The 25,107-nt window shown below is 45.7% G+C and overlaps 1 protein-coding gene across 2 annotated transcripts in view; it reads right to left on the reverse strand.

Annotated features, from left to right (window-relative positions):
• Positions 1–25,107, reverse strand: part of LOC128305756 (zinc finger protein chinmo) — a 98,359-nt gene that overhangs the window by 41,921 nt on the left and 31,331 nt on the right. The window contains exons 1-2 of one of the 2 annotated variants that reach the window (XM_053043353.1): positions 9,647–9,786; positions 9,459–9,512 (exon numbers count right to left, since the gene is read on the reverse strand). The gene's annotated coding sequence lies outside the window, so the exon portion shown is untranslated. Of the gene's footprint in view, positions 1–9,458; positions 9,513–9,646; positions 9,787–25,107 lie in introns of those variants that run through there. The other variant, XM_053043352.1, reaches the window with a different exon arrangement.

Genomic DNA, 25,107 nt, shown 5'->3' on the forward strand with positions numbered 1-25,107 from the left:
TTTACGACCCACCAACATCGAAAGGCCTGCAGCAGGTTTTATTGCGTCTCGTTGCGTTGCTCGCCGGAAGAATATGCGCGTTCGTAAAACAACAATCATTTCCTAAAGGGGTAGGCGTCAGCTTTCCTCGGAGCAATTTCGGTTACCTTCCCCCCCCCAAAAAAAAAAAGAAGAAAACCCGGGGATGGGTTGGTTCGCTTTGCCAAATGACATAAAAAGGGTTAAACGCATTTCGGGCCGATATAAGAAAATTACTGCCTACCGGCTACCGAGTTTAGCAATTCGAGAGTTCCTTGAACCGCGCACCCCATTCGTCTTCCGCCCGTGCGTCCGCGGGGCAAACGCATTGCATGGCAGATATACGGAATATAATTTAAGGTACCAAGCCGGAACCGGGAGACGCGATATCGCACACCATGGAATGGGAACCCGAGCAACGCTTAACGATGGCCAGCGGCACATAACAAAGTGTAGTAAAATGCGTTGCACTACCAAGGCCCGTGTGGTGACGGTTGGATGGTTATATACCTCGACGTCATACACAGCACCATACCCCGAAGGATACGTGCAGGGTGCGAGCAATCTTCATTGCCCACAGTCCCCTCGGTACAACACTAAATGTGTTGTTGCTTCATAAAACTGCATTTTATCGTTTGGTCCTTAAAAGCATAAAATTTACACCCTCTTTGCACACACGCGCCGCCGGCAATGGGTGGACAACAACACGCAGCAATGACGAATTCCTTAGAGACTTCGCCCGAGAGAACCACGGGCCGTAAGAACGGATGTCCTCCGTTTGTGATGGATGGCATTCTCGATGGGACTGGGTTCGAGGAGAGCACTCAAAACAAAAAAAATACATCTGCATTTTGCGTCAAACAGTCCAATAACTGTCTGGAGGAGGATGATTGGGTTGCTCTTAACGACGAGCACAGTACAAAATTTATCTTCCAGCAGAATTGATGTTGTCGCTTTAGTTATTGCAATGTGGTAGATTTCATTTCCGAGATGCAACTCGAAGAGGACTTTGTAGGCAAAAGGACATTATAATGGAGTCGCCCGGTGTTTCTTGTATTGCTTTATCTCTCCTCACAGATTGCGTGCTTTTCAAGAGTGTTTTTTCTTTAAACAATGAAATGATCGTACTGGCACTATCCAAGACGCAAACGTTCTTAGATGATGGCCTTTTATATAAATTGGACGCAATAAAAAATCTCATCAAAACCAATCCGTTTTTTGCCGAGATAACTGAGTGTCGAAGACGAGCGACACACTATTCCTAGAGTAATAGTGCAATAAGAAGAAACATCCATTTGAAGCAAATTACACAACACACTAATTAAATAACCGCTTCCGGCTATTTTGCAAAGGATATTGTAAAACTAAGCGCAAACCCCGAGATTTCCTGTCGATGTTTGTTGGCCTCAAGTTTGGCACAGCATCAAACTACCCACACGCACTCTAATCGATAGCATTTCTCTCAATCTAGGGGATGGCATTCCCTGGTACATCCAATAAAAGCACGAAACAAACCTTCCCCTCAAAAAAAAAAAAAAACGGCAATAACCATAACCGATAGCCAAACAACGAAAACAAAGGTCCACTCACGCACCGACGCACTAATGAGCGATGTTGAAATGGTCTTGTTTTTCTTTTTGTGTTTTCATTGGTTCCCGGTTTCGATTCCAGCCTCTACGCAAGCATGCTCACGACCGAATGGTGCTGCGTTTTATTGTGGCTTTGCAATTTTTAGACGCAAAACATACACGCACCACACCACCACCACCGCGCGTGTGGTGCTGCAACGGGATGCTGGCGACTTGGCTGGAATTGCCGGTCTAATAACTCGTTTATTGCAACGCCCCATAAAATGGGAATGGGGAACAGTTTATAGTTGGCGGGCGGTTCGATGTCCTCTGCTTTTTTTTAAATTTGCTGGACGAAAGCAGGAAATCGGACAACTTTACGCCATCCCCATCTACGCACGCACAATGCAATTTACGCGTTTTGACTCTTCTTCCCAACCGCTCTTCTCACTGTTCTGCCGTTAAGGATTGATTTTGCGGATTTGGTGTCGTTTGAACAGCAACACTCAATTCGATTTACAGCCAACCTCAGATGATGTCTAGCTTCTACCTTTTGTTTCTACAGCGAGGCATTAGTATACGTGGTAAATTCGCCAAATAGAGCGAAGAAGCAGCAAAACTAGACATGACCAAAAAAGGCCATTAATATTTATACGCACATTTTAAATTATAAACCATCCCGTTGCGTTGCAAGAGACAACAGATGGGCTCGGGTTTTTTTTTCTTTCTTTGTTTTGGCTATTTATTTTCCCTTCCTGGCCACCAGGGCAGACACGCGAAAAAACTGTAACAAAAAAAAAAAAATAAACATTGTCCCAATACGTGCAGCGGCACCATCACACCATCAAAGCTAGACGCACCGAGCCCCGAGGACGACACCTTGAAGTGCCACAAGCGTCCGAAATGTGTGCTAAAATATGATGCAGAAAAAAGAAACACGTAAGGGCAGGATGCTAAAATGCGTAAATCAATACATTAGCCGTCAGCTGCTAATAAAATTTGCAACAACGAATAACCAAAAAAAAAAAAAGATCTCCAACGCAACACGGCTTGGCTTTCGATTTATATTGATCTTATGCCTTTTTGCGCTCTCTCTCTCTCTCTCTCCCTCTCTTCTACCCATTCAGCATCGGGTTTCGCTTACGCACTGAAATTCACCGATTGTCGCACCCGGTCGTTTTTGCCCGGGTTCGTGCGATTGATCTTCGTCGTCGTGTTGTTATTCCAGCGCGTAAAACGATAGACACCTTTGGCCAAATTAACGGCTCACGCATTGCGTTTACGCACACAACCACCGCTCCGTCCCAGACGTCGACCTCGCGCGCTACAGCAAACACATACACACACACCTCCAGACCCGAAACGCATTTTTATCGAGGCCAATAGCATCGATGGCGCTGGCAGCGGAGGGTGCTGCCCCTCGCCCGGGGGGGTGATGGAGTATTTCCGTTTCTAGCTGCTTTCTCATTTCGGCCAACGGAACGGCTTTGTTGCTACGCACGATCGCGATCGCGCTTGAAGGCCTCATCCGTTCGTAAGACCTGCAGCAATACATACAATGGCCGGTAAACGTCACTCTGAAGGAGCCTCTCACACCGTTCCCCCCGGCAAACAACAATCAACCGGATTGGGGAGGTTAGCAGTTCTGTTTTTTTTTTTAAGTCCGTCGTTTTGGTGCCCAAAAAATCGCACAAAGTCAACGCTTGCTGCAACAAAAGTGCGTGCGGTGCGTTACGCACCGTCATCTCATGCGGTGTGTCCTCGACCGTCGCGTCACGGCTAATGCCGTACCGGGCCAGACAGTATACATAAACCACCCTCTCGCCAATGCTTTCCGCTCTTCGCCATCCAAGAGCTCCATTGGAACAAAATTCGTTGAGTCATAGCCATTGATCGTATTTTCGAGGGCTCGCACGCGATTGTAAAGCGATCGTCAATGTGTGCCATGGCGCACGGGGGAGGGATTTGATTTAGGAGTAGCTTATCTTTCACCCTTCCTTCTACTGCCTTGCTGGCCATCAATCAGTTTCGCTCAGTTGCTTAGTCAGCTGGCACCTTAAACTCGAACGGCTAACCTTTTCTCGTCGGCGGATCACTTTCAAACCATCGGAATGGCACATTTGTATAGCTGCAGCTGCAAACACGGTACGCACAAATGCAACACAATCCTACAAGAAGAATAAGACAGACGGAAGATTTAATAATGCGGTGTGCCATTTTTTTTTTGTTATTTCCCTTTCCATTTCCAGTTTACGTTACCTTCGCGGAGTCTGGGTGGTGGGTGCGTCTGTCTGGTGCGTAAATTTTCCGGCCTTGACACCACTTTTTTGTTTTGGGAGGGAGGGGAGGCGGTTTTGCCTAGTGTGCTCATTCGCGCAATGATCGCGTTGGCAAAAAAAAACCACTCGCACAGGGAGACCAACTAACAAACCGTGAAGGAAGCCCATCGCTATCCGACGCCGGTTACAGTTCCGTTAGAGGCTTTTTCGATCGCTGGCGTAAATGTACGTAATAAATGCACTTTTCTAACACACGCACGCAGTAACCTTAACGTAACTGGACCAAGGTAAAGTGGGAAAGTGGCGAAAACAAGCTTGCCAAAAACAGATAACACTACCGAACAAGCAATACTTTCCGATCCGATTTCACACCCCCCAAAACAACCACTAATTGCCATTTCGATTGCGGTTGAGAGAGAGAGAGGGAGGTTGTACTTCTCCTCCTACTGCTAATGTGTGCTTTAAAATCCTTTTTCCGCGCAAGAAGCTGAAGAAAATTCGCGTAAGCACACGCCATTTGACGTGCGTGCCATTAGCGCTCACTAGAAGCCGTTCTTCAAACGGAACTTTAAGTCGGGGAAACGGACAGCGTAAAACGAGTGTTTACTTCGCACTCGCCACGCACAGCGTTTATTGTTTTACACCGCTCATCAGTTTCTTACGCACAGTAGACAGGCGCGTAACAGTAACGCACAAAACAAAAGCACGGCAACCGGGTGGGTTGCTACAATGAACACGTCCGCCGGGTAATTGCATTCAAAACCATCCAAAATTACTTTTTCCTCCGCCATGATGCGTACCAAAAAAAACAACGGCCAGGAGGGGATGCATAGAGACCGCAAAAAAAGAAGAACCTCCCAGTGCCAGCACTGCACCAAAAAGCGTAGCTTAAGTGTACGCATACGCATACGCAATCAGAGGGCGAGAGACTTACGGTTGCAGTTTTGCAAACTATCAAACCAGCGAAAAAAGGCGATAAACAAAAAAAAAAACAAGCTGGCCAACAAAATAGCACAACCACAATGGTTGATGACCGGGGCCCCGGTAGCTGCAGCAACACGAAACAAACAAACACCAAACAGCAGGACAAAAAACCATACCATCCTAAAATGGGGCTATACACCCGGGGTACGCCACACACGTACGAACAAAACACATTCGAAACGATGACTTGGCCACACAGTGAGTGATCGGTTTGTGTGCCCAGCGGGGCCGCAACAAGGCGTGCTGCTGATGTGGAGCATTTTTTGTTTTAATGTGTGTAGTACACACGTAGTGACTTTCCAAAAAGATTGTCCAATAATAGAGCACCGGCCGGAGCCCGAACGGGGGTGGTTCCTTCTTTCCATCATACCGGGCGCCATCCTTTGTCAGAACAAAAGCCCTGTAGGTAATGCACTTGGCAGATGGTAATATTCCCAAATCTTAAAACAGAAATACCTCCCAACATTTCGGTTTCATGTTTTGTTACTTATCTTGTTATGCAGAAACTCTCCGGTGCTGTTGTCTGTCGTTGGAGAGAACAAAGCCAACTGGGAAGAACTCTCCAAGCAAAACTCCGAACGAAGCTAGATACGGCTATCTACTGGACAATAAGTTGCACAAAAAAAAACAATGCAAGTCAACAAGCTTCGTCCTACGAGCCGCTGGTGGTACGGAATAAAGAGAAGCCTCCCACTTGAGGCATACGCAATTTCTGGCCGAAAACAACGATGGTTGATGACGAAATTCCAGCATAATGCGTAACGAGCCAAAATCCAATTGGACGGCTCTCGGAGTTTCTTTTTCCCGGACCAGAGTTTCCACTGCGTCCTTGCGATGGGAGGGAAGGTTCGAAAGGAGGAAGGAGGTTGCATCATCCCCGTGCCGTTTTCTCCCCATTGGAACAGACCATGTTGATTCCTATTTCGATCGGGAACATCCTAGAACCCGCTTCGAAAGCTCCCCACTTGCAAAAGGCTCCAGCCCATGGTATGCCTTTGACAAAATAGGCTATCCCTAGCGAATGCCTTTTCGTATCGCTTGGTTTTTCTTTTTTTTTTGTTGGGGTCGCAGGGTCGGTTGGTCGCGAGACGCACAAACTCTCAACTACTTGCCCTCCTCCTCCGGTTTCTTTGTGCTACAAAAACCCAACCTTCACAGCCTTCCAGAAACGCAACCAGCATGGCGACGACCAACCACGGAACCCGTGCCCCATTGCCAGTAACCCAGGCCTACCTAAACTCTACCACCATCACCACCACATTCCTGTTGCCGCTCGATGACCTCCCCTCATCCCCTCTGAGCCCCACCACCCCCAGCCCCCTCTTTACCCCAGTCAATCTCACCTTCCCTCGCTGCAAGAGTAGTGGTGCTTTTGTGCGTCATTTTATCGGTTCATGCGCATTTCAAACGCATTCGCAATGGCGAGAGTGCGTTTCCCATTCCCACGGAGTTACGCCGCCGCATCCTTCTTGCAGCCTGCCCGGTTACTACCACCATCAACACCATTCGCTCACCCGACCTGGGCGGACTCTGGTTCCTGCACAAACCACCAAAGGCGGTACGGTTTTTGCCAAACGACACAAATCCTTCTTCCCGCCCGGACGGGGATTACGGAAGGACGCACGCGGTGAGGGGTTTGCGTTTCTATCCTTTCTTTTCCCGATTTTTCCCGAACGTGTGTTGTCCTGCTCTAGCAGGTGGTGGCTGGGTGCACGCACACACCCCGGCTGTGAGCGAAGTGCGTAACCGTAAGGCTCCTTTCATGGCAGCGAGGGAAAATTCATCACGCACACTGCGCGCATAGCATCCGGATTCGTCGGTTCGGATGGTAAATGCAGGCACTGGAAGAAACAAAAAAAAGGCCCAACAAAGTGCAAATGTGCGTGTCCTATTGCTAGCATCCTTTAGGTTAGCAAGATATTGAGATCCGACGTTAAATTGTAATATAAAAGAAATGCAGTTTTATCGTTTAAAATTGCAAAACAAATCAATGAAGGACTTATATTCTATTAAATAAAGCTACTTTCTTTATGTGATCGTGTAATAATAAAAATTAAATAAAATCTCATTGCTTAAACAATTTCCTAGCCTACAGTTTGGCCCAACTAAACGTTCTATTCTCGCGCCGCTTTTGTGCAACGGCGGACACATTTGTGTACGCCACCTAGAGGCACATTTTCCCCTATTTTGCTAATTAGGTTAATTATACGCAACTAATTCCCAACCCTCCTTGCCCGAATGGCCCGCTAACAAGACGGTGCTGTTCGCTAACCGCCACAACAGTGCTACGGCCGAGAGTGCACCTTCCGGTTTTCTTCGTTAGGAGATTGGGTTTTGCTGCAAACGGGGTTGGGCAATGCGTCACACACATACAACGCACCGAGCTGACTTGCGACAATATTTAAATATGTATATATAACTGTGCCCCAAAACCGCGGAAGAAAATTAACAGCAACAACGAAAAAAAAAAAAACAAGACAGAAGAACTAATGACACGCATTCGGTTACTCGTGCGCACCGCGTTGTTCCGCGTGTTGTTACACACTGCGTTGACGCTCTGTTGGTTGTTTTTGAACTACTTGTTTAATTATACTTGCACCAAACCAACCCTACGGGCCGGACATGGTGGGGACGTGCGTAAAACGCGTCGACTGCCCCGGCGCTTGCAAATGCCGGAAATGAGAAAATGCATAATGGAACACACGGAAGCTTTCTAGCGCGATCGCGCACCCTGGCACCACGGTACAGGTTAGTGGATTTAGACGGGGGGTTTTTTTTTCTACCGAAATCTCACCTCCAATTGGTGCAACGTGCAGGAGAAGGAAAGGTCTTCATTCCAAGGCAACGGGTGTGACAAAAGGTGATAAGGAATCAGTTTTAGGTTACTCGCTAACGCAACCTGCGTCCTGCACTTCCACCGATCGATACCCGGGGCACTCCGACCACGGGCAGGCAATCCAGTGCGACATTCGGTGCCACATTAGGGTGAATAGGAAAATCAGAAAACGGGAAAATGCGCACGTTGCGACGTTGCGTGCAGTTGTCCGCGTACGCATAACGTTGTAATTACTAGCCCGAACCGGACACCGAGCGCGACACGTGCGGCCTCCTTCTGTGTTCCGAAGATTTGTCAAAGGAGTAGAAGGACTTTCGAAGGAAGAAAACCGGATTTTCCCCCTTGTACAACGAATTACCCTACGCTTGGCTCTTGGCTGCAATTCTTCTCGCAGTGCGTAGACAATTTAGAACGTATAATTGGACATTATTTTTTCAAAAAAGCGGACACAGAACTCCAATAAGGGTGAGCTGTAGCACACTACATGTATGGAACACTGATTAGGAGGCTGATTGCGTATGACAGTAACGAATAACTTCAAACGATTCGTTTTCTGTTTGCAACGGGTAGGGCTTAAAGCGGTAAGCAGGGGAAGGAACTTGCCCTCAGAGGTGGAACAGTCAGCATCAAGCTTCAGTAAATTCTACTTCAAATTTTACAATCAGTTTGGCAACAAAGTTGCTTTTGTGCAACACCAAACTTCTTCTATTTCATGCAATTTCGAATGAACTCCATTACGGTCTACCGGTGCTTTCCGATGGGGAGGCGAGTTAAAATCAACACCCGGCACAATATAGTGTGGCGCAATAATGCAACGGGCAACGGCACAAAACGCTCGCGCCGAGGAAGCGTGAAACAAATCTCCAAAAACTTAGCTATCAAATAATGAAATCTTTCCCTCTCTGTCTCTCTCTAACTCTCGTTTTCGCCCGGCAATACGGTACGCGTCCGTCGTCTAATGGATGTCTGACATGCACCGGTAAGGGGTCACAACTAGAACCCGAGCGAGGACCGCTGTTTCACTGTCCAAGAAAGCGCCGTCCAATTGGTTCGACGAAAATGCTCCATTCGCACATACCTCGGGTATGTGGCGATGGCGCAGTAATTAAAACTTCAAACTTAAAGAAACAATCATCATTAACAGCACGTTTCACGTATTCGGGCTAAGCGTTTGTATCCCTAGTGTACACTGGGAGTTGCGTCTCAGGGATGTGTTAAAATAGTGTTGGTCCCACACCTGAAATCTCCGACACTTCAAGGCCATACGCAATAAACAATAAAGCATTGCAGAATCTGAGAATAAAACAATCACAACAGTAGATTAAAGACATTTACCTTAAATCCGTTTCAAACGTAAAACGCTACAAATAGTTAATCGAAACGATTAGAATAGGTTACAGGTTCGCAATTCACGCAAATGGTTCAATTTTGGGAACGAAAACAATCCAATCCGGAGAAGGATATAAAAGCTTCTGTCCCACAGTACACTAGTGCTGGCGTCAGCGAAAAGAGTCAATTTGTGGCCCGTGTACCGTTTCCCGGTGACGACAATGTTATGCTAATCTTTAATCGCATTTCATTTCCAACTCTCTCAGCTAATTTTCCCGGTCACGTTAGGTGCGACTGTTAAGCCAGCGGTACGGGCAGCTTGCCACCACACTGCCTTCACTTTATCGGTCGCTATATTTTTCAACAATTTTGTCAATGCTTCTCGGACCATTGATGCCGAACGGTTTGCTCCTGGAAGGTACACGCATAACAACATCCGCTTACCTTTCGTTACTGCAATACTATAGGGGCACACACCACCGATGTTGTCGATGAGATCTGAAATTGGAGTTTAACACAAAAAATAGTCCGTTAGCTTCCAATGAACCTTTTGATTAATGATACGGGCTGGCGGAAGAATGATTCCCAACAATAATTGAATTTTTCTTAAGCTTTGGACGTACGATTCCAACCTCAAACAGTACCCACGCAAAGCGGCTGGCAAACGATTTGCAAACCACGAATGGTGGTTGGCCACGGCAAAAATCACCAGTTCCACCCAAACACACTACACTACAATCTTTCGGGAACGTGTTCCCTCCCAAAAGCAGAACTGGCTTAATCTTCTTAGATAGATAAGTAATTGATAATTTCGGAAGCACTATTTCCACGCGCGTGATTTACGCAACTTCACTCAGCTGAAATGGTAAACAAGATTACGTCACTTTGATGTGCGAATTTGATCGTTTTTTTATCTTTCGATTCACTTCAATCCATCCAGATTCATCACACTCTAAATTATGTGCATCTTATGCAAATTCCCCCAATGGTGATAGCTATTAAAGGAAAATATTCCACTCCAATGAAATAAGAACTAATTTGCCACTATTTATGATAATTGAAAGCATTAGTAGCGTTACAATTTTGTAACGCATCTCGAATATTGACACATGGGGCAGGGCTGCCAAATGGTTCAAGTTGGAATAATTCATAAACAACTTTTGTTGATTTGATCCGCTGCGCTACAAATTGTGTTACCTATTCTGTTGGCCAAAGTAAAAATTAGTCCGAGATACGTGAGTTATACATAAATGACTGCAATTCTTAAAAACCATTTAGAGCATTATTCATTCATAGTTTTTACGGCAGTTTTACAGGTTTGGTTCCATCAAGTCTTTTAAAACAGCAGTTAAACAACACCGCTGCTGGCAGGCTACAAAATCGACCATCAACGCATTCGCTTCTGCTTTATATCCCATCCCCGGTGCAGGGTCCGGCAAAAACTGCGTAATTGAAAACTAATGTCCAACCCATATGTTAACCAATCTCAAAGGATTTCCGTAAGCAATTAACTTCCAAAAAATGCTATTCAAACTAGCTTCGTCCATCGGTCCGGAGGGTCCACCGCTGAAGCCACCAAGTCGGCGGCCTTTTACCTACCATGGTGTTTGGAAAATAGGTAAAACAGCAAAGAAGCAAAAACCCGAAGAACATAGTAATGTCGTTCGGTCAGAACAAGAAGGCCGTCGCTCACAAGGCTTAGACCAGTGGTGTTCCATTAACATGAAATGTTCCTTCCATGTAGTACACAACGTCCTGCCTAAGGGAGATGTAATGTCCTGTAAACTACCGCCGCGCTAGAATCGCACCATCCCAACCCGTCTCGTAGCTACTTGCTGCCACTAGTGCAACGGCGTAAAAATTAAGCTTCTGCAAATTAATATCAAATGACCCCACAGCTTCATCCCACACCGTCAATTCTAACTAACACCATCATGCAGTCGGTTTAGACCGAAACCGAAAGGTTGAGTTGGAGTGGCTGTCAGAAGGATTAATTTTCTGTCCCAAAATCCGTAGCAATCGTCGTAATCGGATATGCCTCCGGATGTCTGATTAGGAAGAGCTTTCATAAAAACGCTTGCCCCAGCGTGTCTTCGACCGGTGCACCAGTGTTGGGCTCCCGACCCGATTAACCTAGTCCGGCCGGTTGTTCTCCTTCCCGGAGAGCAAAGAACAACGCACGCACCAAGACGGTAGGTGGCACTACTAGTGCTAGGCCATGCTAAAAACGCACCAGCAGCCCTCGGTTATTAAAACTAATTTTTATGACTGTACAAAAGCTTTCAACATTTACAGCGCTACTGTGCGGCGGGCCAGCACTGTATCCCGGTTCCGGTTGGCCCGGTTGTGTAGAAAAAGGAGGTAATTACTTTTATTATTATTGCACTACACTAGTGACGGCAGATTTTTCCGCCAGAGCGGTGTGCTGTAGCCAGTGTATTTTCACGCTGGGTGGGCCTATTCAGTGTAACCTTTGGCATTTTAGGGGCAAAAATCGTTACCGGTTAGCACTATGCCTCGGGAGATTGTTCTTCCTCGGTAGCTACCAGATTTACAGCTCATCTAGTATTACAATACACCTGAGATATCTTCATGAAGCAGAGCGCGTCGTTCGTCGGTATGGAGGCGCCTAATGAATTTTATCACCATGCAGCTGTACTGTACCGTACCGGCCCCTGATGCTCGCCGTTTTTGCTTTTATTGCTATGAAACTCGCAGCCCACACCGTAATTGCTAGAATGCGTTTAGCATGACCTTTTATGCTGCTTTACATCCATGTAACGAATGCCGGTAACAAAATAACTATATAACGTTCAACTTTGCAACCTAGAAATGTTTGTCGAAAACAGGCAGCAGTAGCTTCTTGTCCATTATTTTGTTTTCTGTTCGTGAATGATTGTGCAATAAATACGTTCAATCTCCAAAATGCTTGTTTCCGGCGGAACCGAACTTCTACGGAAAATTCCTTACTTCCGTCAACATAAACTTACTCGCTCGCTCGGTTTTGTTTTGAAGTTTCGCTTCATGCTACCGGACCGCTCGGGAAAAACGGAACCGAAAGAGTTGAACATAAATTTAGAGAAATCGCCTACGACAGCGACATCCGTTAATGTTACACAAAGTCCACCGTCTCCGCACCACACTGTAATAAACAACCGATCGTGAACCACCGTCGGTAGAGTTCTGGTGGACTTGAACTACTTCGCTAACCCTTCCCAGTGGGCGGTTGGTGCCAACCGGAGCAGATCGGGTGGCTTGGAAGTAAAGTTTGCACCAACCAAACCAAATAAACGCTACCATTTTTCACGTTCGCATCATGTTGCCGTGCAACGTTCGAACGAAAAGTAAAAAACGGTACCGAGAAGACGTTTGCCGTTCCCTTCTCAAGAGTCAATTCCGTTACGCAACGCAACGAAGCGCCCTGAAATATAACTCTTTCGGGAGCAACCGTTTTGGGGTTGAACGGTACACAAGTCCCGCGAACGGAATGGAAACATGTAATAGCTTCCCGAAACCTGCCATTAGTAGTAGTAGTAGTACTACTACTACTACTAATATCACTAGTGCCGATGGTGAAGAATCATGGGGTCAGATCGAAACCGGTCTCTCATACCGGCAACGGAAGAGCCACGGGAATAAACTTTCCCTTTCACTTGGCTGTGGCATTGGTGAGGAAAAGCGCAAAAAAGACATAAATTATGAGACGGTTTTTCTTTCCGCGTGTCCTTCGCGGAAAACTTTTTCCCGCCCCAAATGGCATCGAGCGCACATGGCACTGGCGGCACTGGGGACATTCTGTAGTGGGAAGGAGAAACGCAAAATCTTGAAGCTTGTTATAACCAACGGAAATGCAACATTTACTTTTTTCTCCCTCTCGTTCTCTGCATGGTTCCACGCATTCAAGGCAAAAGGACGAAAAAGGGTACCAAAGTCCCCTCGAGCAGGTCACCGAACGAACTTGGAGCATCCTTATTTCAACCGGTTTCAATTGCACTTCAGTGTGTGCGCGGCAACAACTTCTGCAGCCACTTTTCGGGATGGATTTTTGGGGAACTTGCCTTGGTGATCCATAGCCGGTAGAAAAGGGAGCACGGAATGGGATTGCTACTCGTACGTCCTGTTACATGATTTCGCGAATGGCACAACTCTGTAATGGTTGGTGGTGAGTGGAACGTTTTTCCTTTTAATTCCAATCTGTACTTCAATGTATACAGTGAACCGGAAAGACACAGTTCTGCAAAACCATTCTTAAAAGAGCATCACAACTCTCAACTCGGAAGGACTTGAGCGGTACTCGAGTGTATCCCGAAGCAAAATTATTTATTTTTGCTAAGATTTTGAAAAACCTGTTAACCTACTCTTTGTGTAGGCTCACCCATAATGAGGAGACCTAGTATAGATTGTCGGAGTGCTTTAATAAGGATCACCCACTTTATTTATATGATTAAACGTACGTATGGTTAAAATTATTGCTTGTTTTGTCCATATATTTATTAAATTATTTACTCTTTCAGATACATGGGCATTCAAATCGGGAACAAAATTACGATTCCGGAGGATTCTGGTAAAATAAATCATTTTCTCGCTCGCAACTCGCCTAATCTAAAACAGGACGAGTAGACCCATTCTATTAAACGTACAGCTAAACACCCCTTTTGTCATACCACCCGTGTTCCAACCCCAAATTTCCATCTAATTTCAGACAAAACAACACCCGCACCCGTTCAACCCTTTTCGCGGGAGGACTTTCTTCACGACACCCTCGCGTCGATGCACGTTGCGCCAACGCACAACAACAGCCAGCACAAAAAAGGCAAATCGTATGAAACTTCCCGAAACTGAAAATTTCCAGAAAAACGAACACACAACTCAAGAGACGCGGACGGGAGCGGTTTGCGTAACAGTAGCAGCACCCATTACGCCATTAATTCTTTCCTTTCAGCGCACGCCGGATTTGCCGCGAGTTTCAAATTTCAAAATCCACCGGCCGTGGGGAGTTGGGTGATGGAAGCTGCGTTAAAATATATTTTTCATCTTTTCGTTCCATCATCAAATTCCAATCGGTTTCGGTACCGGTGTGGCGATGGAACGCAGATTGCGCGTTATTTTTCCTGTTCCCTGTTCCTGCCATCGTTCGCATCGGTTCACCGCTTCTGTTGTTCTTGGCGGGATGGAAACCACGGTAAATTTCCTAATGCCAGCAGGAGGCTATAGAACTGCTCCTGGTTTTATAATATTTAACTAAAGCTGAAATTATTTCCAGCCTCCAGAACGGCAGGCTATATAGGTGCTGTGAAACAGATACAATGGAACGCAAGCACACACAGCAGAAGAACGCATCGATCGTGTGCTAGACAAGCCGGTTTGATTAAAAGCAAGCATCAACTGCCAAGCGGATATTGAAAACGCGGACGCCCAAGATACTAATCCAAACCTGAAGAAACATCCGACGGAATTGGCAGTTCGCTCGTTGGAGAATTCCGAAGTTTAGACATAACGAAACATCCTGACTGCTATTGTGGATCTAAAAGCGATCGAATTTGCATTTACCTCCATTCGGTTGGCTTTCGAGCCAGACGTGAGGCAACAGTAAAGAATGTGGTGTGCAATCCGTTAGCAAGACTGCGTTTCGTTTACCACAAAAACAGGGCAAGGGCAAAAATTATCATCACTGAACCTCTGAAGCCACCCAGCTGGTGGTCTGCGGCTGATGATGACTTTCGGTTGGCCAATTCTCCATCATCATATCGCCAGGAAAGTTATGGAAAGGACAGATTGCCAACTAAAAAAAAAACCAAAACTCACACTTACACGCTCGTACACATCACATCCAACATGGGATGGTGGCAGTTGAAGCAAATCGAATCCGACGCATCCCTGAACCTCGGGCGGAAAAGCTGTACGCGGGGAGCTGTTGCTGAAGGACCGATAAGCCTGGCTGTGCTGGGTTACGTGTGTATGAAGACAGCAGTGAAACGGAATTGATTCCCCCCAAAAAAAACCGAGGTACTCCGGCATTATACACACCAACAAAAAAAAACGAGCTCTTGCTCGTCCAATATACAAACGCAGCAACCCAATTCCATCCGTTGTGCCACATTTTTGCCTCGTTTTAAAGGGTACGCAGGGTAAGGACGCACCATCAACCAACAAATCAACAAGAGCCTCTAACGAAAGCTAAAATTTCCTTCCGTTTGCAGCCGCCCATCGCCCCACCGACAGGAACGAGGAAACGCAGCTGAATTGCTACTGCTGCTACTGCTGCTGCTGATGATGATGATGCTGCCACTGCCACTATCTCGCCCCGTGCGCTGTTCGACGTTCTCGTCGCCCGAATGTTGAACGCTTTCTTATTATTTTCTCTCGTTCCATTGTTGATCTCTGTTATTACATCCCTGCTGGCACAGTAGCACCGCTGCCATTGCTGCTATTATTGCCGTTGCTGCTGGCGCTGTCGCTTTCACTTTCCACGTGAGTTCATTTTGTTCCACCCGCTATCCACACCAAAACACCGCCCCGCCGCCCTAAACGTCTCCCGCGGGCAAGGACATCACCGATCGCCCTTGCCCTCTGGCATGCGGTCGTCCTCCTATTCACCAATTTGAACACGTTTCCTTCCTCGCTTCTCTTTTACCTCACGCGGGCTGCTTTCCACCCACCTGCGAAACATTGTAGATCGTTGGCAGAGCAAACGCAAACGCACCACCAGCGAGACCATGTGCAGCAAGACGCCTTGCTCGGTACCCGTTGCGCTAGCCAGCCCCACCCCCGTGTCACCGTGTGGAAAAACCGGAATACGACGATGACAGCATGATGTACTATGTGGTATATAGAGCAGCAGCAGCAGCAGCAACTCTCACCACCTATTCCACTGCAACGAACCGAAACCGGGCAGGACCGGGTTCGGTGCTTTCTTTGTTGTTCATGGTGCGCTGGTGTATTTTATAGTTCAAGAGCAAACTCTGATCCAATACACACACACATACAAACGCACACGCATTTTCTTCATCCTTTGCGCGTTTCCTCTGGTAAGGGACTCCCCAAAGCGCAGCAAGGGCTTATGTACAACAAAATGGCATCTCACTGCTATATTGCTGTTTCTCTATTTCCTTTTGCCAAGTGAAGCGAGCGATGCATGTTCTAGCATGTATAATACACAAACACACAATACAAACGAATGTCGGAACGCATCACATAGCGGGTTATATGATGCTCCCCACTTGCAACAAGGTATTCCGCGCGCCAGTCCTCTGCTCAATCGCTAACAGCGTGGCTGTCGAGGGCACTCGAACAGGACGAATATAAACGGCCGGAGAGCGAGACGAACCTATGTAAGGAACGGGAAAACAACAGATAGGAGAATTTTCCACTGACGTGAGAGCCTTCGGAAAAGCCTTCGGTGTGACTCTCTGCGTGTTTAGCAGCACCGGTGGCATTACACAGCTTTGGCACAATTTTCCTCTCAAGCGAACCTGCACTTTTCCGACCGAGTGCGCCGTGCTTCTGTGTGTGTTGGTGAAGAGCCTTCGTTATATTGTAGACTACTCTCACCGCCTTTGCAACCGCAAACAGAAGTATATAGTAAACTGTTTTGCGCTCTTTTTCGCTCTTATCTCACTCCCGCACTGTTGTTGTTTTCCCGCCCGTTGAGCGAATCCACCATTCACAAATACCAGTACCGTACCATTTCCTTCCCATTCTCGGCGCTTCCCCCTCGGTGGAAAACACCGCTGGGAAAAGCATCTCCGCACAGGGGTGGGAAATAAGGGACAAATCCTTGTGCTGAGGATACCGATGTGTGCCTTGTGCGGAATGCACAAGCGGTAAAATGTGCCGGTGTTGTTTTTCCTCCGCTCACGAAATCCGTTTTGGAACTGTTTGTGTGTGTGTTTGTGTGCATGCTTAGGTAGTGGTGCAGTGGAAAGTGAAAGTGAAACTGCAGGAGACGCCTTTCGTGGCGGGGCGGACGGGAAACGACGAGACGTGGTGAGGAGTTGAATGCGTGAGTGATCGCGCTGTACCGTTTCGTCCTTGTCCTGTGTTATCGAACCTGGTGGCCGGGTAAAGGACATTTCTGATGCTTCGTGGTGATGATAACTGGTTTGAGCTGGTATGCGTCGGGTTACACGGAAGTGTTACACCGCTGATGGGTCGAACAATAAAACATGGCCAACAGTTATGTGGTGATAGGAAAATTGTATTTAAAATGTAGAAGATGTATTTGTATTGATTGTTCTATAATTGAGGCTTTGAATTGATATTCCTATGTTTTGCTATAAATTTTAACAATCTGGTATTTATTGTATCTGTTTACAGCAAGGCTCATTCGTAAACAAAACAAATTCCAGTATCGATTTTCCGGCTTTCCTTGAAAGATCGTAGGCCTGTTACGCATCGACTCAACCGTAACGATTCGTGGAAGCATCGATTGGCAAGGCGCATTTTTCGCATCTTCATTTTTAAAGGAATTTCAAGAACGCCTCTACTGCATCACATTTTAACCAGCGCTCACAACCCCCCATCACAAAGGGACTTTAATTCGAACACGTTTGTGTTTGTCCATCACGAACGACATTGGCACATTGGTAAGGGTTGTGTTTTATTTTTGCAAATTCCCACTATGTTAGAATGATGGAATTTAATGTTTTATCTTTCACTCTGTTTCTTCCAGTGTATGACCACTGCCAGGAATCCCTGACCACGAAGCAGCTTAAAGGAAACTTAATCCGTTTTCCCCATTTTTGTGACCGGGGTTTGAATAATGAATAATCCCCACGGGAAAATGGAACGGAAAGCGTGAGAGTGACAAAGCGAAACACAAGTATACACCGAGTTGTTCTTTAAGTAGCTACCGGTGTGTCTTTTCTCCACCGGAAGGAGCAAGAGCGGGGTCGGTTGACAAAAATCGGAAGATCTATAGCTTAAAACTCCAATGGGAAGCTTGCGAGGAAAAATCAATAACATCGCACCTGGTCAACATTTACGTGCGTTCAATGTGTGTTTTTTTCGGGGGTTTTCCCTTTTTTTGTGTAACACTCTCGATCGAACCATCACACCATGAGATCTTTACGACTTCTCGACATTTGGTTCCGGAAGTTATCAGTTTTTTTTCACTGCCGTTGAAAAATGTATGCGTGTGTGTGTGATTATGCGTGCATAGTGATTTATAATTTACAATAGTCAGGTCAACCAGCCCCTTAAAAAGGCCCCCCGTAAGGACATCGATCAACTGGCACGGTTGGGGAGACACTAAAGCAGTGCCCTTATTTATTCTTAACCCTCAAGCAGCAACAATTTGATCGCCTTGTTCGCCACAGTTCCACGTGGAACAAAACATGCTAGTTAACGTTGGTGTGATGTAAGACCCGTCAGACTTTCAGCCAATGTTTCTTCATTTACATAAACCTATCGACGCACCAGTCCTGCAACCATATCGACAAACCGGAGAGTTTACGCGAGACATGTTATTTTTGGAAGACTAATTTAGAAACGATTTTTGGCGGGTTTTGTGATGATTGAAGCTACAAACGCGGTAAAACGATGTTAAGGTTCTTGAAATTCTTATTCTGTTGATTAATTAGAATTAGTAATACAGCATTGCACGGGTACCGTAGAATGTAGGGGTTTCGAATGTGTACAGAAAAATGTGGGACTCCCAAATTCTAACTTCCCAATTATGTGAGTTGATAAAACTTTATACACAATCAATTTTAACAGCTCAACATATTTGAACAATTGGTTTCTGCCAGTAAATAATAGGCGACCCAACATTCAGACTGTAGCAAATTTTTATCTACATTCTAATTGGAAGCGAAATTCAGTCACATTCACTGCATTCGTCAGGGCGCCATAAGCCCTAGCGTTGCGGTGGCCGCTGCTTGCCGTAACTGTCGCCCTGCAGCAGCCAGGAATTTTGCGCCAGCAAAACGGCTAGGAAATCGATTATGTAAATCACTCTTCGCCCCTTACTTCGTGTCCTCCCCACCCTGGTTTCCCATCAACCAATTTTCGGTTGTCACTCCATCGCTACATAGTGCAATCCGTGCGCTGCTGAACTTTCATTCCAAGCGCACGCATCCGAGGACTCATCACGCACACCAAAATATATAGAAACGCACTGTGCAAAGCACAGCTGAACGAACGCACAGGCGTAAGCCTTGGCAATATAAACGACCAGGACGCATAAAACATACACAAAACGCAATTTTAAGCAAACTGCCAACGACGACGGTCACAAGTCGGCAATGTCGGCCAGAAGACAACGAACGCAAAGCGGCAAAGATGTTTTTTTTTTACCTTACCGAGGGAAGAAGAAAGAACGCATTACACGTCGCGGGTTTCATTCGACAACGGAGTGCGTGGCCCACATTTTTGCCCACCCGGAAAGTATGCTGTCACACACCACCCCTCACGTTGTCTCGTTGCGCCGTTTTGCTGTACCTTGCATTGTGTGTGTGTGTGCGTGGGTCTGTATATTTTTCCCTCTTCGTGGAAATTGCCGTTTTCGTTGCGCTTCTAATGCTACCTACAGCACCACTACTGACCACACCACCAAACACGGGAAGCGATATAAGCAGCAGCAGCAAAAAAAAGGTGCACCATGCTGCGCAGAAGCAATGACGTCGTTGCACATCATTGCCATACCGCGTCTGCCGCGTGCGCGCTTGCACTTTTCCTTTCCGGGGCCCTTAAATCTGCATTCGGATCGCATCGACTAATGGACATAGCGGGACGCACACAAACTCACTCACAGAGAAAGAGAGAGAAAGAGAGAGAGAGAGAGAGAGAGAGAGAGAGAGAGAGAGAGAGAGAGAGAGAGGGCGGTCTGTAAGCTCAGCTTATCGAAAATACTCGAACGCATGATTAGGAACAGGGAACCGAAAATCCCACAGAACCGGGCAAAATATGGGAGCCATCTAAAATCCCGGGGTTTGGGAACATTGTGTACCAGACAAAAACCCATTTCCCTCGATGCACGATATTGCCCCAAAGGAGTGATGAGTACTTTCCCTGGTGTCTGTAGTAAATGCTACCAAAGGGATATTATTCGAAGCATGAAGTAACAAAATTCTGCTTTATTTTTCTAGATATGCAGTTCCAATATCCAGTTGTGTGTGTGCTTTGCTAAGGATAATTCGTGTGCAGAACAGAGATGGACATCGTAGCAAGCGCACGATACAGCATGTTGTGCACCCAACACAACCAAAAGGGGATGGAAAACCCTGTAAATAATCACACATCGCCATGCAATCTCATGCAAGTGTGCGAACTGTGCGGTGGTATAGGTGTGTAGAAACGGCAGCGGTAAGCAAATCGAACGCCAGCGCACCAACACACCACTCGCCTACTAGAACGCAGAAGAAGGGGTGCAGTGCAGTGGAAAAACGCAGCTGGAAAAATCGCATGGAAAACTCCAGCCCAAGCCATGGGTCGGTTGTCCCATGGGAGTGCGGGAAGGGGAAGAGCGAAAGAGAAGGATCCAAGGATGGAAAATAGGGAAAATTCGATGCAACGAACGCTATATGTTCCAACACAAATACACTCAACACAGCCACACTCGTGTGCTTCTTGTGTGTGTGCGCGCGTGTGTGTGTATTGCAAAAAGGGATGATCCAGGAGGGATGAGTGTTGGGTTGGTGCACCGTTTTCTTCCGTCCGCCCGACCCTAAAACAACCGGGAAAATTGGAAAGGAAATGGTGTATACGTATTCGGGTTGGCATGCAGTGAAAGTGAAAGTGAATTTCAGCATATAATCGCGTGTAAATAGGAAGAGCGCGAACAAGAGAGAGAGAGCGCGCGCGGGCACGGAAGGAATCCGGAAAGGACACGCGGTGCACCAGAGTGGGTATAACGACCGAAATGGCCCTGAAGGACGGACCGAGTTTTCTACCAAAAGTTTTCTAAGTATGGGTGTGCGTGTGGTTTCAAGCTGGAAACTGCAGGTTGTTTGACGACCCGGGGGGTTACATACATCAAGAAGGGTGCGCGGTCGCCACGGCAATGGTGGGAAACCGGGGGACCGGGGGTGTTTTTTATCCTCCGGAGTTGATTGGAATGAGTTGGTCTGGTTTCGCTTATATGCAGGCGCCTTCAACCACTACCCACCAGTACCCTTCCGGCCGGGGGTTTGCTGCTGGTACGGCAAAATATGTGTGCCATCGGCTCAAGTGCGCTTTCGGAGTTCGGCGTTCGGTGGACCAAAAAAAAATGGCCGTTCCGGCCGTGTTTGCACAATATCGAGGTACGTTGATGTTATAGCTGATTGTTATTTTTATTACTATTATCATTTCCTGTGCCAGTGTCACGATTACGATGCGGTCATCCGGGGCGTGTGGTCGACCAAGAAAGGTGCGAAAGTTCCAGCCCAGCGGGCGGGAGGGTGGTGAAACTTGAGATAAGAAAATAGATATTATTTTGCTGGATAAAGTCATCGGGAAAAAATGTCCCGAAACTATTCAATTAATTTAATTCGTGTTTGTCGGAAAGGTGTTTTACCCGTAAACGGAACGGTACGAAAAATTGCAACGTTCCAATTGGGCTGCTGCTTGCACAAAATGAAAAAATGCGAATCGATCGATTTTTCCCACCGGTTTTTTTGGGTGCGTTATTTATTTTGAAAATCGTGTTCGCTCTTGCTCTCTCTCGCTCATGCACACACCCGCCTTCACACACCCGAATGCAACCGGAATGGTACCATCGTGATGCGGATCGATATGACCAGCACCAGCGTGAAAACGGATCCGGGGGGGAAGTTTTATGCTTTTGCTGCCGCCTGATTTTTATGCTGCCATAGTTTTACGACCCGAGTTTCTCGGGCGTTGGTTGAATGCATTCGGTTTTGTCTGTTTGTTTTTTTTGTTGTTTAAAATTTTTAAAAACAAACAACATAAAACAGGACGAAAAAAAGGCTTTGGTTTGGGGTTTTTGTAATGGGCAATATTTTTTTCCAATCATTCGATACGCTCCATTTTGGTGGATTCGATTACACATGTACCAGGCTTAGCAGTGGTATTAAGGATTAAGGTTTTATGCGTCTTTTTTTGTCCCTTTTTTGCCAGGAGGGGGATAAAGTTTATATTTTTAAATTAATTTAAAAGCGGTTTAAACAATTTGCATGAAGCCACATTATCGTTATTATGATCGGTCACCGTTCTCAAATTAGCTGCCTATTTCCTCAACTTTACTAAAGCCATGACTCACTTTCTATAAGGAAAATGTTCTTGGAATTAGTTACCGTACCACCGTTTAATACGAACCCGTCAAGGATCCATCGGCAACGACTAATAGCTCATTCTGTTGTCTGATAGACGAGCTGAACCGATGATTGCAAATCTGAATCATTCCTGGGCCTAGTTGGAAACCATTAAAACGTCATGCTAAAAATATGCTTCCTGACGATAACACACACACACACCGACAGGCTCTATGCCTAACACGCGGTTGCATACGAACCCGGTCCGACGAAATGCTCGTTAGCTGATTTCACAAAGCATTCCTCACTCATCAGTAATTTTTCGTCTGGCAGCAGGGTAGAATGCCAACATTCTCCTTCCCCCTCAAAACCCGTGTGGCTGCTACTTCTTCCGGTTGTGGTACCGTACCTGCGAACGAATAAAAGTGAAACCAGACGGGACATCAATTTATTGCCATTACTCAGGGAGCTTGTTAAAAATAAATGCAATCGAGTGAGTGAAAGTAAGGAAAAACACACACACACACAATTTCGGTGTGAGACCATCATCGTCCTCGAGACATCGCAGTGGAAAGTGAATCTTTTGCTGCAGCTGGTGCAGTTTGCGTAACTAGACCCATTTTTCCACCCCAGTCCCGCCCCCATCGGTTTGACATTGAAGGTGAAAGTGAAAACGATGCGATGGAGAGGAAGCCATCGGCGGCGCCATAAGACGGATGCAAACGATTGGCGAAGAATGCAGCCAGTTTCCGCTGCACCGCTAACACAACTCGCGGGGATCGCAAAATTGCACCGAAGACTGTGCGCACGGACAAAAGCAAGAGAAGAAAAAAAAATGGCAGGAAACGAAAATACTGCCAAACACACCCGTAATATGTGTGTGCGCATACTGTGAATGAACGAGCTAGCGCCCAACAAATACCACACAAAAGCAAAAAAAAATGCAGCAAAAGATATTACGTCGATGAGTCGCGGGAAACAAAATGGAGGAGGGAGTTCTTTTGGGTTATTTTGTTTATCTCATCTCACATCCACCGCTATTTAAACTTGACCATGAAAATTTCAGACAAACAACAGCAAACCCGTAACCGCACCACCAGCACCACACCGGTTTCGTTTGTGTGTATCGGTCTTATCGGGTTCGTGCTTGGTGTGCGCCGTGACGATGGTGGCAGTGAATAACGTACGACCAATTTTTATAATGGGGTATCCGGTTGCATTTAACCGCAGTCACTAGATGCATTTAAAAGAGCAATTTTTAGTAAGCAGCAGTAAGTGCAGAAAGGAAGAATGAATGAACTGTTTTAAAATTTATTCTATAATTGTTGATGGTTGAGTTGTTCGATTTGGAACATTTGAACATTTTTGTGTGATGAAATGGCATTTTTTTAACCATTTATTGGTTATTTTTAAGTAGAAGTGCAGCATTTGCAGGTGCAAACTGAAATCGAATCTACATAAAGCTTTCTTCCTTATGGAGTCTATTCGTATGGTTAGATAGCTTTATAAATTAATGAGCCGAGAAAGCTCTGCATAGGGTCGAATTCAATATGCAAAACGTCTAGAAAAGAAAACTGGTGTCCACCTTTAATTATAAATGTTCCATTTTTAATCTTAAATAATCCAGAAACTGTCCTAATTTTCGAACTTGTATTGTAAAAGTAAGTGTCCCACATAGTAAAGTCATTTCAATGAAAGCGTAATGGAGGCGCTTGGTTGTTTAAAGTTAAGTGATTGGCAAACAAGTGTTCTAGATATAGCTTATATTAAAAATCGATTATAATATTTTATTTTTGTTATTTATATAATGTTCAGTTAGTCATAAAAAATAATCCACGTTTTTAAAAAAAATTTTCATTGAATACAGTCATTTCCCGAGTTACGCAAATTGGCAGTTTTTATTTCTCAAATTTCAAATTTTCCCAAAAATGCGTTACATTTTAATGGTATTTACTTTAATTTTAGTTTAATAATTAATAATTTACTCTAATTGTTGATATAAACGTAAACGTATCAATTTGTAATATGCTTTGCACCGTGAAAAGAAGAAATCGATTCTTGAATACCGAATATAATCGAATAAAGGAAATTCTATTTACACGAGTTTCTTTGGCACTCGGGAAAAGACTATAATAAATTTTAATACTGCTCTCAACAGTCAGAAGATTTTTAGAAAACAAACATTATCGTTATTGGATTCGAAATAATAATGTATCCACATTCATCTGTGTAATTATAGAAACATATTTCGAATAACAGTGACAAAACACTTTACACACTGTTCAATGTCTGTTTTATGTGTACAATATGTAAAAAGGTCTTTTGTGTAATGAACAAACATTTTATTAGTCGTTCGTAAATAGACATTCCATTTTTTCCATTATCATTCCTTGTTAATGTTTCTTTATTCTTTAAAAGAGCTATTGCGTCATTCGCTATGCATGCACACTTCGCCCAACGAAAAAAAATAAATAAAATTATCATCCATTGTGCAACCGATAATCAGTAACGAAACATCTGCAACACGAATAATAAAAAATGCCCCAAGCAATACCCACACACTCACACACATCCTCCATTGAACGTTCTCATCGCAAAGCTGCCTGCGCTAAAGAAACACATCCACATGAATGCAGGCGCCTTCCTACAACTGCGCACCGAACGGTGCAGAACGGACCACCGCAGTTCCAAGACAAAATACCAAGGACGTGTGGGTGATGGACGTGTGGTGGTCGTCGGAGGTGGTGAGATATCGCTTCCACACCTCGCTTCACATGCGCACATCGCACGCCGTTTGTTTGCTTCCCTGTAGAAGCAGCAGCACTACCCAAACGATCCTGTGCTCCTGATCGTGCTCTGCACTGGCCTGAAATCCGATGCAACTGCCTGGGCACACACAC

This window comes from Anopheles moucheti, chromosome 3, assembly GCF_943734755.1.
Source record: "Anopheles moucheti chromosome 3, idAnoMoucSN_F20_07, whole genome shotgun sequence".
NCBI classification, from domain to species: domain Eukaryota; kingdom Metazoa; phylum Arthropoda; class Insecta; order Diptera; family Culicidae; genus Anopheles; species Anopheles moucheti.